The 15650-nt window shown below is 41.8% G+C and overlaps 1 long non-coding RNA gene across 5 annotated transcripts in view; it reads right to left on the bottom strand.

Moving 5' to 3' along the window:
• The window catches only part of LOC309540447, a 246059-nt gene that overhangs the window by 183210 nt on the left and 47199 nt on the right, over positions 1-15650 (bottom strand). For 4 of the 5 annotated variants that reach the window (XR_014223289.1, XR_014223290.1, XR_014223291.1 and 1 more), the window contains one exon: positions 3167-3277. This is a non-coding gene — a long non-coding RNA (uncharacterized lncRNA). Of the gene's footprint in view, positions 1-3166; positions 3278-3425; positions 3620-15650 lie in introns of all 5 variants that reach the window. The other variant, XR_014223293.1, reaches the window with a different exon arrangement.

Genomic DNA, 15650 nt, shown 5'->3' with positions numbered 1-15650 from the left:
ATGTTATTTTTAATAATGTACAGCTTTATGCACAGTTTATGCTTGCATGTGCATTTTTTTGTACACCTTACTTGCCTGGAGAACAGCAGTGCAAAATTCAAGTAAGTGTGACTTTCAAAATATTGCTGTGTTTCAGTTTACATATTGATTCAGAAAGTGTGAATTGGGTAGGTTCACCTTTAAATGTGAAATGAATTTTTCTTCCCCATCCCTAATTGCATACACATATATACACGATGCTGTAGGATTGTAACAGTGAGGTCAAAAGGAAAGGAAATGCAGAAAGGCACAGGTGATAACTCACCCTTGAGGGCTTGTTCTGGGGTGTTTAGACTCAGGTACATGTGTGTATCAGCTGATATACCGAGAGTTCCTAGGGATGCTGTGTGTGCTCCGTTCTGTTTGCTTGCATTCCTGGGCTGCCATTTTTGAGCCACTTCCCATGTGCTGTCTCTGTGTACACTTGCAGTCCACACACACCTGAGAAGGGCAGTGGGGGACCTGCATGTTCACAGGTGGGCACAATTCCTATGGTGATGCTAAGTTGGCTTTCAGTGCTTCATTGGCTCATTTCCATTCCACTGGGCAGCTGCCCGATCCTGGGCCTTCCTGGACAGACTCTGGGTCTGGTGTAATTTATGCCAGGTTGCTGCACTTGGGGCTGCTCTGTAAAATAGCTGCCATTAAAAACATTTCACAATGTCTAATAGCCTATTTTCTAAACAATCCTCACAAACGGAGTCAGACTCAATTATCATGTTTCATTTATCTGTTGAACTTTCACCTGAAAAGCATGTTATATTCCCCTGAAAATTTGAATCCTCTTATCAGCTGGGGTTTCCTCTTCTTAGCTACAAACCCTTCTTCCTTATTCACACAAATAACCTTTTAACCCACGCAGAATGCTGCCTTCTAGGTCAGTACCAAAAAGTGCAGAGGCCAGGAGAAGATCAGAAAACACATTTAGATTTATCATTATCAAAATCCTGCAACCTTTGCTGTTCTTTCCAACTTTTCTTCCCTTTGTTATATAAATGAACCTTCTGTTAACTGATGGTATCCTTCTGAGACATTCCGCCCAACGACCCACTGCAACTGTTATCTCAACTCTATATTTCCACTAGTACTCTCAGCTATCAGATCTCATGCAAAACATATAAAGATGCTCTCCCATATTTCTCCTTTCACTGCCAGTCTAGTCATGACATGGGAGATGCATGATTAAGTTATCCCACAGCTTTTTAAAAAGAAAGATTAATAGGCACCACTGCAGTGGACCCTGAATCCGATTGAACCATGCTTCTGAAGTGGCGCAGAGGTAACTTTTTGTCTTCCTATTTTCCTGATTAAAATTGGTTCTGCTTCCTGCAGGGGGAAATAGCAGCTTTGGGAAGCCATTTTGAATGGGGAAAGGATACACAGCGAGCAAAGGTGAAACTTCACACGCTTCTAAGTGCCACACTCCCAATCTGATTCCGGTCCTTCTTGGCTACTATTAATCCTTTTAAAACAACAACAACAGGCAAGCAGAAAATCCACAGGAGATTCTAATTACCAGTCTCCCACTCCACATCTAGTTGCAGCCTCAGTAACAATTCATCTCGGCTTTGTGGTGCCTCTTCTAAAACCTTGATGTGTTATAAATGGTGAACATAACTGGAATCTACATGCTGCTTCTGTTTAAACACTGCATTCAAATACAACACACAGATGCTCTCTTACTTTAAAAGGACACCCCAGAGAGCCTTTGTCATTTGAAAAGTCCTGGGATTCACAAGGCTGTAATCAGAAGAGCTGATATTGCTGCTCTTGTTGGACTTCTAAGCACCTCTGCGGCTATCAAGGGCTGCCAGCCAGAATCTTCTGAGAAGCTCACAATAGGGGTTGGTACCAACAGCTGGCCCTCCACTATTGCCCCGACCTCAATACTGGTAACCTGAATTTTCCATTTAAATATACTTTCCTCTATTTCTAGTGTTCTACACTGAATAGGGACGGGCAAATCTATCAGTTTTGTTTCTCTCAGTTCCTTTCTCTTTTTTCTAATCTTAACTTCACATTTCCACATCAGTTCCCTTTTTTAAAAAGAAAGAAAAGTCCTCATTAAATTTATCATCAGTTTAGCATTTATTAGGGTCAACTGTAAGTCATAGAATAGTGAGCTGGCGGAGTAGTGTTGTGGTTTAGCATGCACAACCCTTATCACAACTAAGTTTCCTAGATAATCTTGGACCAGTTATTGCTTGAGCCTAGCTCTTCTAATAAAGTGGTCATGTGCTGGGCCAGGCCCTCTCAGGTTAAAAAAGCAGCAAATGCTGCTGGCCATGTGCTCTGGCACTGAGCTACAACCCTCTGAAAGTTCCAGAAGAGGAGGTCAAACTACGAGAAGAGAAACTATTGTTCAGAAAGCTGCTTTCGTTATTCTTTCTTCTTTCATGCTAGAGGTTCAGAGAGGGGAGTCAGCCTTGTTTTGTGGGATACTGCCGGACCTTTTTCTCAGCAGATCTCATCAGAACTCAGCTCCAACACCCCTCAGGTGGGCACCATTGCCATTATAAGAGAACAAGGTTCATGGTGAGTTCTGGCACCTCTTTTTCTAGAAAAACAGCACTGGATACTGCAGATCAACCCATGCTGAGTTGTGCTTGTGGAAGTGAAGTCGCTCACACAGATTGCCACACACTGTTCAGCCAGCTTGCTTCACTGCTAGAGGTCTTTACATCTGCTGAGCCAGTGCTTTTCCAGAGCTGAAAGCGGAATTCAAATAGGAGATTCCATGTGGCACTTGGAATAGCATTATATTATCCAACAATACCATCCTGAGAGCAAGATGCTTCTGGAATGTTTACTCACAAGTAAGTCCTGTTCGGCATATCTGTCAATTATATTATCTATTCTATTTATCTGTTATCTAGAGTGTCCATATTCTGCTTTCCAGGAGGACCTCACAGAGAAGTTTACATAGGATTATTACAACAATAAGCATCCATTTAAAAAAATTAAAAAAATAGAATGGGGAAAAACAACATTTGTTTAGAACAAGTTGTTACTGCTTCTTCTCCTTAGGACAAGATGATCCTTCAGATGCTCTTGTGGTGGAAGTTGAGGGGGGAGGGCATAGGTCTTTTCTAATCTTAATTAAACATTTCCTGTTTGAAGGTCTTACCCATTATATTGTTTCCTGTTGACAGCATCTGGGAGATTAGTGACATATAGACTGTTAATTGCCTCTTGAACAGCCTCTCTTAATTGCTGTAGCACCAGTTATTTCTGTATCCTGGAAAGAAGGGACTTTTAAATTACTAGTATCTTTAGAAAACAATGTATAATAAAATAATTATCCAGCTCTAAATAGGGAAAGGGGGGAAATTATAAGGAAGCACAATGAAGCTTACAATTTTTAAAAATCATATGAACAAAGTTACCAGGATTTTTTACCCTAAAGCTGTTCTGCGGGGAGCATACTCCAAAATGGGGGTTACCACCATGGTGCCTGTGACTGCAAAGGCAGCCTTGATATCTTCTCCTGGCACCCATAATATCTTCGATTGCCACCCCACCCTGCACCATTCACTGTCCTCTTGAAGGTGGTGAGAGTGGTTTCCGTACTTTTCTTTTCCTTGGAAAATACATAAGACTGAAGGAGGAAGTTGGAAAAGTGACACTCCTGTTTCAACTCAGTGCTCAAAGCAGGGGCGAAACTAGTATTGATTTCACCTGGGTCAAAGACCCACTTTGGCACACACACACCATGAGCATTTGCATACACACACACACACAGAGAGAGAGAGAGAGGGGGGGGATTGGAGCCTCAATGGCGCACCTCTGGAGGCTTCACCCCAGGGCAACAAAAACAAAAACCCAGTAGCACCCCATCCCCAGCTATGGCACTGCTCAAAGTGCAGATGACTTCTACAATATTCAACTTTTACCCAGATCCCTTGGAAAAATGAACTGTCCGTGTGCATACTTTCACTCCCTCTTAAACTGCAAATATAGCACACAGGTTCCTCTCTGGAGCTTGTTAGCAGTCAATATATTCATCTAGCTTGCTTTCTTTTTTTACAATCACAAGGTCATAAAAACAGACACCATCAAAAAGGCTTGTTTGACTGTTGATTACTCTGTCTTACCTTTGCAACATCTCATGTTGTGTACCCCAAATTTAAAAGGGCAATCTGCAGTATTCTCGATACATTCCACTCAAGGTCAGAGTATGAAAGAAACACAGACCTCAAGTAAAGGGGGAGGAGAGAATCCAAGCTACCTGCAGTTTTCTGCTGTCATGCACTTTTGGCATGATGAAAATATATTTTACAAATGCAAGTGGCCAAAGGTCATCCAAATAAAGGAATTGGTTTCCCCACCGCTGAACAGCCCAGTGCCTCTTGACATCAATATTCTATCTTCTCAGGCACAAATGAAGAGGTTCTTCTAATAAAATAAGCTGTGAAGCCAATTCTGAGTTGCTATACTTGCACTAAGTCAAACAAAGCCTCTTCCCCATTTTTGAAATTCAAAACCCATCTTTATCTATTCTTCAAAATAATTTTGCTATCCATTCTTCACCCAAAGCCCAGTTTTCATTTAACAAAATTTAAGCATCATTTGATTGCAGGAAAACCTCTAAGCAGTTTGCAGAAACATTAAAATTATTTTTTAAAACCAGTTTTGAAAAATTAAAAGCATTTAAAAATAATTAACATTAACACTAAAAGGGAATGGAACACCACATCTGTGTACAGTGGTACCTCAGGTTATAGATGCTTCAGGTTACAGACTCCGCTAACCCAGAAATAGTACCTCGGGTTAAGAACTTTGCTCCAGGATGAGAACAGAAATCATGCGGTGGCAGTGGGAGGCCCCATTAATTAAAGTGGTACCTCAGGTTAAGAACAGTTTCAGGTTAAGAACGGACCTCCGGAATGAATTAAGTTTGTAACCCGAGGTACCACTGTATCAGGATAGGTTTGCCTAATGTTTTAAGCAGGTGCCAAAAAAAGTACAGTGAAGACACCAGCCTGATGTCAATAGGCAAGGAATTCCAAAGTTTAGGTGCCACACTAAAAGATCAATTTCTGATAAGTGTAGAATGAGGGTTATGTGGCAAACCCTTATCTTCTTTTGTAGTACCAGAATGCTTGGATATGTTCTGAAGGAAAATATGGGGTTAAAAGCACAGCTCAAGTATTCCTGAAGCACCAGAGACCAATTATATCTCTCAACTCTGCTGTATATGGAGTATAATGGATTTCCTTAGGTGAAGAGGCACATAGTTTGGGAATGTGTGATGCATCATTGAACCGTAAGTAATTTAGAACTTTGGGATGGGGATTGTAACAGAGGTTGGAGCAATTTGGCAGAGAAGTGGTAGTTGAACGCTTCTGTGCTTAATGGAGGGGACCTGAATTAATTGAATGACCACTTTCTCTGGACAAGGACTGCTTCTCTCGTTCCCTACCCATAATACTAAGATGAGCCCCTTATATTCTGATGTATTTCAACAGTGCCACCTAGAGGGGTCTGTGATTCTGCTCCCCCTGCAATGAACCCTGAAGAGACCGCTACTGTTGCTTTGTTTCTAAACATCTATCCTCAAGTTAACCGTTTTTAAACGAAGCCTAAGTGTAAAGAACTGCCAAGCTCATTTGATACATAACTGCAAAGTCATTAAGGAGGTGGAATTAGCCTCCAATCAAATTTCTAAATGGTCAGCTAGATCACTAGAAAAGGTGAACAGGCAACCACAATGGAGCCTAAGTGGCCATTTTCCTCCCAGGCTATATCTGCATTGGATTTGAAATTGTTTTTACATGTATTTTCATTGCTGACTTTTTATTGTAATTTGCTTTGGGATGTTTCATGGGAAGTGATTCATAAATGAAGCAGATAAACTGAAAGAAGGATGAAGATTGGAACCAGGGGCTCTGGAGGTCAGCAGTGGGAGACCTCCTGGGTGTCAGCCACAGTTGATGCTTAACTCCTGGGCTGCAGGGGCAGTATGCACATTTCATGCATAGCCACACAACAACAACCCACAACTCACAAGTAGAAAGAGGCATGAAGTGGATGGAAGGCTCATTTATTGCCTGTGGCTCTCACAGGGTTGGACTGAGTCCTGGCAGAAGATTTGTCTAAGCGTATCAAAGCATTTTGTGTTTTCCACCCTATAGGTTTTTGTGGCATCAGGGCATAAAGAACATTTTTGGAGTTGAATTGCAGAAAATTCAAATGGAAAAAAACCTTTGCAGGTCCCTATCTACTCAGTCAAGATGCACAGCAAGAAAAGTTTGCAATCACCACAGGGGTAGCTGCTACTGCATGCTGAAACACACACGACACTCCTGCCTTTAGTTCTGTTTGCTTTTCCATTTAAATGGTGGAAATTGTACCTTGCAAATCTGCTGCTGCTCCGAAATCTTGACCTCAGCAGAACAGCAGGCCCATCTAGGCTCCCTGAAGAACCATACCCAAAGGGCAGGCACTGCATACTTTTCTTACAACTACTTCTCAGAGTCTCTTGGGCAGCTTTCCAACAAGTTTTTAAGATTTCTTATAGTCCTCCCAAGGCACCATTTCCCCCCTGTAATCCATCAAGCAGAAAGCCAGTAATCTAATTGAGATTTCCAATGGTTGTAAATATTTCACTGTAATAACACAGGTCACAATTCATTAGCCTCACATCATTAGCTCCAGCACTTAATATCAGCAGACCTCATTTTTCATTTTAAATTCAACACCTTTGAAACACCTGAAGTGTAGCAGTGACCTCTAAAGTACATAGATGGAGAGAGTGATTCAAGTGGTCGCATTGTTTTCAAAGCCTTCTGCTGCGGAAGGATAAGTTGTGCTGCTATTCTCCTGCTGATTATTATACAGATAAGGAACTTTTCATTCTCTTTTCTTGTTAAATATTTGCACATATCTTTCAAGAGCATAAACTTGAACTGAATCAGCTATTAATCAGTTTCTAATCCACATGTTTATAGTTCCATGTAATCCTCACAGGTACTATCATAGCAGAATTATTTGTTGAACATGCAACAGTGGGCAATTGCTCCACTGAAGTACATTTTTCATCTTCCCAATTTTCATTGTGTTGCTCGTTAAAACAAGACACTCAAGACATGGGCTCATAGAAAGATTCTCAGCTCTGTAAAAGCACATTTCCAACCTCACTTTTCCCTGTTGCATAAAGGGAAGATTGATTCCAGAGCCCAAAGCAGAATTACATTTTGAAACATGACAATTATATTAATGACTCAGAGCCTGCACTTGGTTATGACTGACTCTCACTGTTGAAAATGTTAAGCATCGTAAGTGCTAGGCTTGCTGCAACATGAGTGAAGATCATCGGAAGCAACTCTCCACAACTTTTCAGAGTGGACGTGCCATTAGCTACTCATCTGCTTGCTTGTAGTGAGTGAAGATTGCATCCAGGTGAGTACAGAGCCTGTCGTGTGCTCAACTACCAGAGTGCTGTACTATTTCACAATGTACTGCTCTATAATATCGCACATGGCCCTTACTCCTCCTTAGATTCCTACATTCCTTCCAGCACTACAGTTCCATGATTCTAGAGCCAGGCTACACCAATGATAGGTCACATACTAGAACTAATATGGGAACATAACACTGAGGGGATTGTATGAATGAATGGTCCCCCATAGAAAAACACACACTGCCCATTCAAAACTAGATGTACCAGAATAAAAGCTAAGAACCTTATGATTGTAGCTTTTCCACAACCTGAAACTGGCAAGAAGCATTATTAGTCAATGATTTCACCTGAGCATCCAAAAGCAACACCAAGAGCTAAGAGAGAAACTACTTTGCATTGAATAATGATCATTTCTAACCAACAAAAGAGTGCCTTAAAACAATATATGCATTTGTATTGTATTATTTTTTGTAAGCCACCTTGGAGCCAATTCTGGATTGAAAGGCGAGATAGAGCTCAAATGAACAAACAGATGCAAGACATTTTGTTTTATTTGGAAATATAGAAAAATAGATTTTGTACATCTCCATTTCCACAAATGCAGTGTCTTGATTCATACAGTATTGCCTTACTCTGCCCTTTCAAGACGGCTGTGTGAACTGTCTGATATCATAAAGCAGAAAAAGCTCTTCTCTGAGAATGAGCACTCAAATCTGACAGGTACTCTCTGCAAGCGTACTGCGATTTTACGGTATGAAACCACAGAGAACTTGGAGTCAGCTAATGCTGCCAAATTGTTTTGGGCTTCCAAATCGTGAAGCTTGTTCTCAATTTCGGACTTGGCAGTGGTTAAATTAACCCTGTAAAATGAACCTCAGAAAACTCACTTTACTCCATTAGATTGGTTGCTGTCTCCCCCAGGAAAATCTCCCATCATCCACAGACTGTAACCCAAGCAGTAAGTGAAGACGTCATAGACACTGGGAGTTCTCCCATTTCTGATCTTAAAAGCACAGCAAGCATACCTGGAGGACACAGAGTATTAACTTCAGAAATGACAAGGACTCCCATAGCTCAGCCCCATATGCAATTGGTGGGTGAACTGTTGGAAATTTCAAGCCAGACAGAACCAGTTTGCAACAATGTTGGCTCTTAACACACCACACACTGAAAGCACATTTAAAGCACAAGACTCCCGCCTCCCTTCCAAAGAATCCTGAGAACTTTGGTTTACCCTTCACAGAGGTATAATTCCTAGGAGGAGGAGGAGGTGGTGGTGGTGGTGGTGGTTTTGTAGGGAGTCATGTGCTTTTAATGCAAGGTGTGTATACAGCCATTGTCTCCAAAGCTCAGCATACTTCTAAATCTGTAGATTTTGCTGTTTGCAAACAAGAATGCCAGCTGTATAAGGCCCCAAATAAAACAACCAGATGCTTAGGAGATATTTCACACGCTTTATCTGCTGCTCACCAATATGCCAGGAATTCAATGACATTTTCTCAGATCTCAGCAGGACGACCTTAACTGATTCCTTTTGTCCCTTTCCTTTTTTAACAAAAACATAATAAACCTTAATCACACTTCTTTTTAAGGGAAAGTTAAGGCTGCCATATGTCTGGATTTTCCCGGCTATTACCAGGATTTCAAAGGTAGAACTGACGGCTGGGGTGAATTTCCGGAATATGGCCCTTGTCCTGGATCTTAGGCAAATCAATCAAAAAATCATGGGTTTTTTGGTGTTTTTGAAGCTCAACAATTTCGGGGATTTCCTTTAAAAACCCAAACAACTTTTGGGGTGTCCTGGTTTTTACTTTTTGAAATATGGCAACCCTAGGGAAAGTGCAATATCTTCACTACATAAACGTACAGAGATCCCTTAATTTAAAAAAAAAAAATTTTAAAGCAGAGAGATCCAAAACTGCAAATGGGACAAATCTGCCCTAAAGTTCAGGCAATACATGATTCATGTCAGAGGCAAGGGACTGGAACATATCCATGTTGAGTCGCAGGTTTATGACAGGAGAGCAGATGAAAGCAGTGTAACTTCTACCCACGAATTAGACGTAAAAGCTTTACCCAAATGTTAACACAGTCTGAAATCACTGCTCATGAGATATTAAAACAGGATGAGCAGCTAACCTGTGAACCTCAAAATGTTGTACTCCAACTCTACTTCATCAGCTGCAACCAGCATAATCAATGATCAGCTCTTGGCAGGAATAGGAAATGGCCAATTTTTCTTTCCCTACCATAATCTATCTTTATTTAGTAAGGCAGCCAGCGGCCTTACCATCTAGTACAATCTTCCTACTGGATTTTTATTTTATTTATTTAGTTTTATTTATTAAATTTGTATACTGCCCTTCATCAGTCGATCTGAGGGCGGTTCACAACATAAAAATACAAGATTAAAAACATCAAAAAGAAAAAACCCCACTAACTTCTCCGCCCCTTCCCACAAATACATTTAAAAGGGAACATTTTCCCCTGGTACCTAAAGGTGTATATAATGAAGGCGCCGACCAAACCCCCCTGGTTCGTAAAAATGATCAGGTGCACTGCTACACACTGTATGGTGCTTCTGTAATACAGTATTTGCTTTATTTGCAGATATGCAAGCAGAGGAGAAGCAAATGCACACCGCCAGTAAATTCACCAATGCTGTATCAGATCCCCAGAGAGAAACTAGCATGGCTCCCCATCTGCCCCCACAGCTGCAGCTCAGCTTCAATTAGAAACTCTCAACTCTATGGCTTTTCAAAACTGCAAAGTGTACTTTTGCCTTCTCTGTGCCCTACTGTTCTGCCGGAAGGGTGTCACTTTATCCAAAGTATAACGGGCATCTAATTTTTAGAGAGAGGGGGGAAAGAGTTTTAGCTATCAGGAGACCATCTGCCATCTTTATTTATTTATCGGTCGATTCTTAGCCCACCCTTCAGCAGCTTGTGGGTGAAGCTACTCAAGAGTGAATTAAAATAACAATATTACAATAAAACCAGAACAAAGCCTTGTGAGTCTCTTGTGTGGCCCCTGATATTCAAGCCAATTTTGCCACTGCCATCCTTTCCCTCTACCTAGTTTTGCAAAATCCTACATTTCCTGCTTTCTGGCATGCATCATGGTCAGCTCTCCGAGAGCTGCTTCTGGAAGACCTACTGGCAGCCGTGTTCTGTGGGATGACAACAACAAAATGATTGGCTATACAAAGAATGCTATCCTCTTCTGCCCTCTTTAATTATCCCCATTAAACAGACAGAGAAATTGAGGTGGCAGCATACTGCTATGCTCAAGGTGACAGACATTTCTAGGAGTTCAGGGTGGTAATTTTGCTTCACAATGGTTTTGTGAGATGAACTAGACAGAGCGGCTTACCAGAGAAGCCTCCCACAACCATATCCATCTATTCACTGAACACAATCAGCACTCCACTAATGTCTGGTCACTTGACAAGGATTGTTCACTTGTGACAAAAATGACTGGGGATTAATAAAACAGCTATGGATTCAGAAGGCAAGTCTCTTAACCAAGGAAAGCTGTAGAGGTTGCTATGCCATCCTTCACCATTTTCATTTAGATAAAATTTCAGTAGATAAAACTTTAACTACCAGCAAGCTTCACTGGTTTTCTGTTATCCTTTCTCCTCCAAATCGGAAGCAGATATTGAATTACATAACCATTAAAAAAAAAAAACCCTTGACTTTGTTGTGTCCTAGCAGCATCCTTATCAATGAAAGAAAGCAGCGCTTTCAACATTATTTCATAGATAAAGGCCAAAGTATGTTCTTTCTGCTTGCCCCGATAGAATTTACAGCATGCTACTATCCACAGGATTTCCTACAGAGGTTTCTAAAGCACATCTTCCATATCTGAAATGATGCATAAACCATACATTTATACATCACCAAAAAAACCAAGGTGCTGGCACTCATACTTTGATAAATTGTAAAACACCTCTTCCATCCCTCTCCTCTTCCTGCACCCACTTCCCTCTGTTGAATTTGTGAGGAGCTTTTACTTTTTTAAAAAATGGTAAAAATAACAAATACATAATAAAAATCAAAATGTTTAACAGCTTATAAGATGACGTTTTATTATTTTGAGTTGTAAAGAATTAAAAATTACAACTAATGCAAAGGGGACCAGTCACAAAATTACCAGTGTCTGTTATAGAGGGCATGGCCTAGCACAAATTTAGAGTGAATTGGAGCACTGCTGCTTGCCCCCACCCACCTCATGGTTAGCATGGGGTGAGCACTATGTCCTGCTGGCCCTGTTTCTGGGAATCACACACTATTGATTTTCTACACACCGAGCTTAAGGGGGCATATAAATAAACAGTAACAGAACACATGCAATGCTGTTGCTGTCTACTAACAAGAGAAGGTAGAACACACCTTGGTACCAGGGAAAATTTACACAGAAGCCAACCACATTCTCTCTTGCATGCGCACAGCACACAAATGCACACATTGTACACATACAGATCGCAGACACACATGCATCTCCTTGTCTCTCTCACTCACACACTTCGCCTATACACAACCACACACATGTAGCTCCCTCCTTCTCTCTGCCCAAGTGCATCTCTCCCCTCCTTAGGGACCTCATAAATTGGAGGAGGAGGAGAAGGAGAAGGAGGAGGAGGAGGCACCCACTGCCAGAAACATGCATGGATAACTCCATTGTTCGTCCCTTCCCTCCACATTATTTTAAAAAAGTAACCCCCTGTGGAATGAAAGAGGCAAGTACCTCTGGCTGGGAGGCAGCCTGGTCAAAGATGCTGGTACTCATTCCAGAGTATTCCCCCAGAGAAAAGGGGTCTTTGTGTGTGTGTGAATTCTCTTCTGTGCTGCCATTAGAAAGGGACCAACTTTCTCTGCAGCAGGCGTGCAAATATGGATCTCTGGTGCTACATTGTTAATAACCAAGTGCAATGCAATGTGAATCTCATCTACTGAAATCCTGTCTCCAACCATCTCTAGGACTCAGCTACATTAGTAAAAAGAAGTGATGGTGCTGTGGAGCTGAAATTGGAACTCTGTGAAATTTTCCATTGTGAGCTTTAAAACGGGTTCCCCACACTACCCCCGAACATTTTCAGAGCATTTTTTTTATAGCTGTGTAGATGCAGCCCTGGTCTCCATTTTTACACCCAAGGTCAGTTGTGCAGACCCCAGATCTTGTTTTTGTCCTCGCCACCACTAGTTAGGCTGTCTAAGAAGAAAAATGTTTATCTGGGTAAGCTGCCACAGTTCTACACAGTCTGGTAACCTCTCAGCTTGACTACTGTCATGTGTTCTACATACGACTACACTTGAAAATGGTTCAGAAGCTGCGGCTAGTGCAGAATGCTGCTGCCAGAGTACTCAGTGGCATTTCAGTGTGCACTCATATAAACACCTATTCTGTGGCATCTGCATTGCCTGTCTATATGTTATCAGGCCCAATTTAAAGCATTGAAGTTTATGTATAAAACTCTGAGAGACTTGGATCCTGGGTATTTGTCTGAGTGTCTCTACCCTTCCCAGGGTTTAAGGCTGGCTGAAGGGGTATTTCTTGTTGTCCCATCAACAAAAGTTGCGTGTTTTGTGGCATCTCAGCTGTCACAGTGGGATTTTCTTCTCCTAGATCACAGGTGACTGATTCAGAACAAGCTTCAGGAGAGGCCCAGAGGCCAGACAGAGAGGCCTAGAGGCCACATTCCTATAGTCAACCCTATAGAATTCAACCCTATAGTACATTGTGCATACACTGTTAGTGTCTTCACTATCAAAGGCCCCTCAGTAGTCAAAATATAGGCTGGAATCTCTCACAACTGCAGGAGGCTCACACTTTCCATCCTAGTGTTGACGGAGCCCTCAAAAAAAGGAAAGAGGATCTAATTTACAAGCTCAATACATGTGGAAATGCTCTGGACTTCTAGGGCCATTTATTCGCTGGAGCGCAATGAGATCAATTCACATCTGAAAAAAGAGGAAAGGGAGAGAGAAACAGCCTCTGAGTTAATAGGCTGTAAAGGACAAAAGTTGAAAATTAAATGTTATGGCTTAAGCAGTTCAACATCCAGCTCCTCCATTAGGGAAATAAAGCAAAACTCCTCACAGAGGAAAGGAAGACAATCTCTCCTCTAATAGTGCAGAGTTTTCTCTGCAACATGAATTTGAGCTATAGTGCTTGATGTTGTGTGGCGATAAAGGGGAAGCAGCAAGAAGGAAGGAGGGCGTAAATGTGGTGCTAAAGAGAGAGGAGGAAATCTTGGTGTCCACACACTGGCTCATTAGAACTGGCTGTGTTTTAACTGCTTTTCAAAAAAACACCACAAAGCTTGGAAGAGCCTCCTTATTTAATTCCAGGAGCAATTAAGGAAAGGGAAACACAGGCGGGGCGACTGCAGGCTGCTCATTACATCTGCTGTGCCAAAGGGGGCATATTTGAAATGTGAAGATCAGATAATTTATAAATGTAATTTTGGATATCAAGGACAAGAAGGGAGCTGAAACAAGATTAATGGAGGGAGCATCTTCTGCACAGCACTATTTTCGATATTTTAACAGGCCAGTGTTGAAAGGTGGCGCCTCGTGGATCAACTTCTCGTAAAAGCGGTTTTTATTTAGGCATAAGGCAAGGCTTTTAAAATATATTCCACAAAACACTTTGATTTAGTAGTCGCACACATTAACATCCTCCAGCAAGACTTTGCTGCTCAGGAACCTGTGGCAGTTTTATTTGTTGATGTTATTTATATATGGCAAAGCCGGTGTAGCAGACGCCTCCGATTCATTTGGAAACTTGAACTCTCTCAGCAATATAACGTACAAGGCAGCAAGGAAAAGGGATATCTGAGAGCAAGACGCTTCCACTCTCAGTCCTTATCTCAACCACCCATTATGTGGTAAAGGGCTCAACCTTGGCTCTCATTTCACATTGCGAATGCTACATAAGCAGAGGTGTCGCATACATAGCAAGCAGAAGAGGCAAGTCTCAGATCCTGCCCATAACAGATGTGCTGAAATGTATGACCTGGGCTTCCTATAGAGAGGGGCAAGCTCTATCTGCAAGGGTACCTGAGAAGGAATTCTAAAGTCCACCTAGACATTACTTCTCCAGGGCCAACCAGCTGGTAAGGACACACGGAGCACAGATTCACAGAAAATAACTGCATGCAGCCAATTTCAAAGGAAAGAAGTACCAAGCAGTTTAGGACTCAGTGGTGATGGTGATGACAGAGACAGTAAATGCTGTCATGGGCTAATAATTGGGAGTGGGGTGGAGTTATTTACAAGACTGAGGGGAGTGAGGAAACAGATCCTAGTCCAGGGCATCTGATCCTATTTGCAGGCAGGGCCAATCAATCAATGGAAACTGTCAGCAAGTCCTGCTTTACAAGAAACAATCAGGAGAGCACTTGAAGACTCCCAACAGTTCTTTTGTAGCTATGTGTTTATTTGCCGCTGCCCCCACCTGATGTCACATATAACATCAGGTGTGGGGCAGGTGATTGTCGTGTGGGGAAAACAGCCTCATGGACCAAATAAGGATCCTTGCCGGGCCTAATATCTCCCATGGGCTGGAAGTTTCCTGAGCCTGCCCTAGACTCATGAGATCTAAAACCCATTGTTATCAACATGTCCAGGAAATCTCGCCTAGTTAGCACTTCATCAGAACTTCTGCAAACCAGTGGCTTCAAAGCCAAGGCGCTCCGTCACCTGATTACTGATCAGAAGAGCAACACTACATTAAAAATGTATTTTCTCCATCACTGCTAGGCTTGTTTCTCTTAATATCTCTCCCCCCCCCCCCGGTCGGTACTGCTCTTTTCTTTAGAGTGCTAGAATTTGTTTAGGTGTCACATCTCCCTGAAGTCATGTTTCAATGATAGCATTTCCACATACAGCAAGAATCTTTTTTTATTAGCTCTCCTTTTGTGTGCTAATAGTATAGAATTCTTCATATTTGCTTCCCTCGGTTCTTTCCACCATCCTCTCCCCCTCCCCCCCCCCAGCTATATCTTGCCTCCATGTATGGCATCTGGAACAATTTCAAATATAATTTCACTCAATTTCCAGAAAAGTAGGACACTAAGCAGATGTGTCAAGCATCTGGTATCCTTGTTGGGGTCTGGATGACATTGCCAAATAATTTATTGTCTAAGCTTTTACTTGTAAAAATAAGGATAAAGCTGCTCTGTGGGGGGAAACTATATAGGCAT

Source organism: Podarcis vaucheri, assembly GCF_965113315.1.
Source record: "Podarcis vaucheri genome assembly, chromosome: 9".
Taxonomy (NCBI): Eukaryota; Metazoa; Chordata; class Lepidosauria; order Squamata; family Lacertidae; genus Podarcis; species Podarcis vaucheri.
This window is presented reverse-complemented; position numbering and strand designations above follow the sequence as displayed.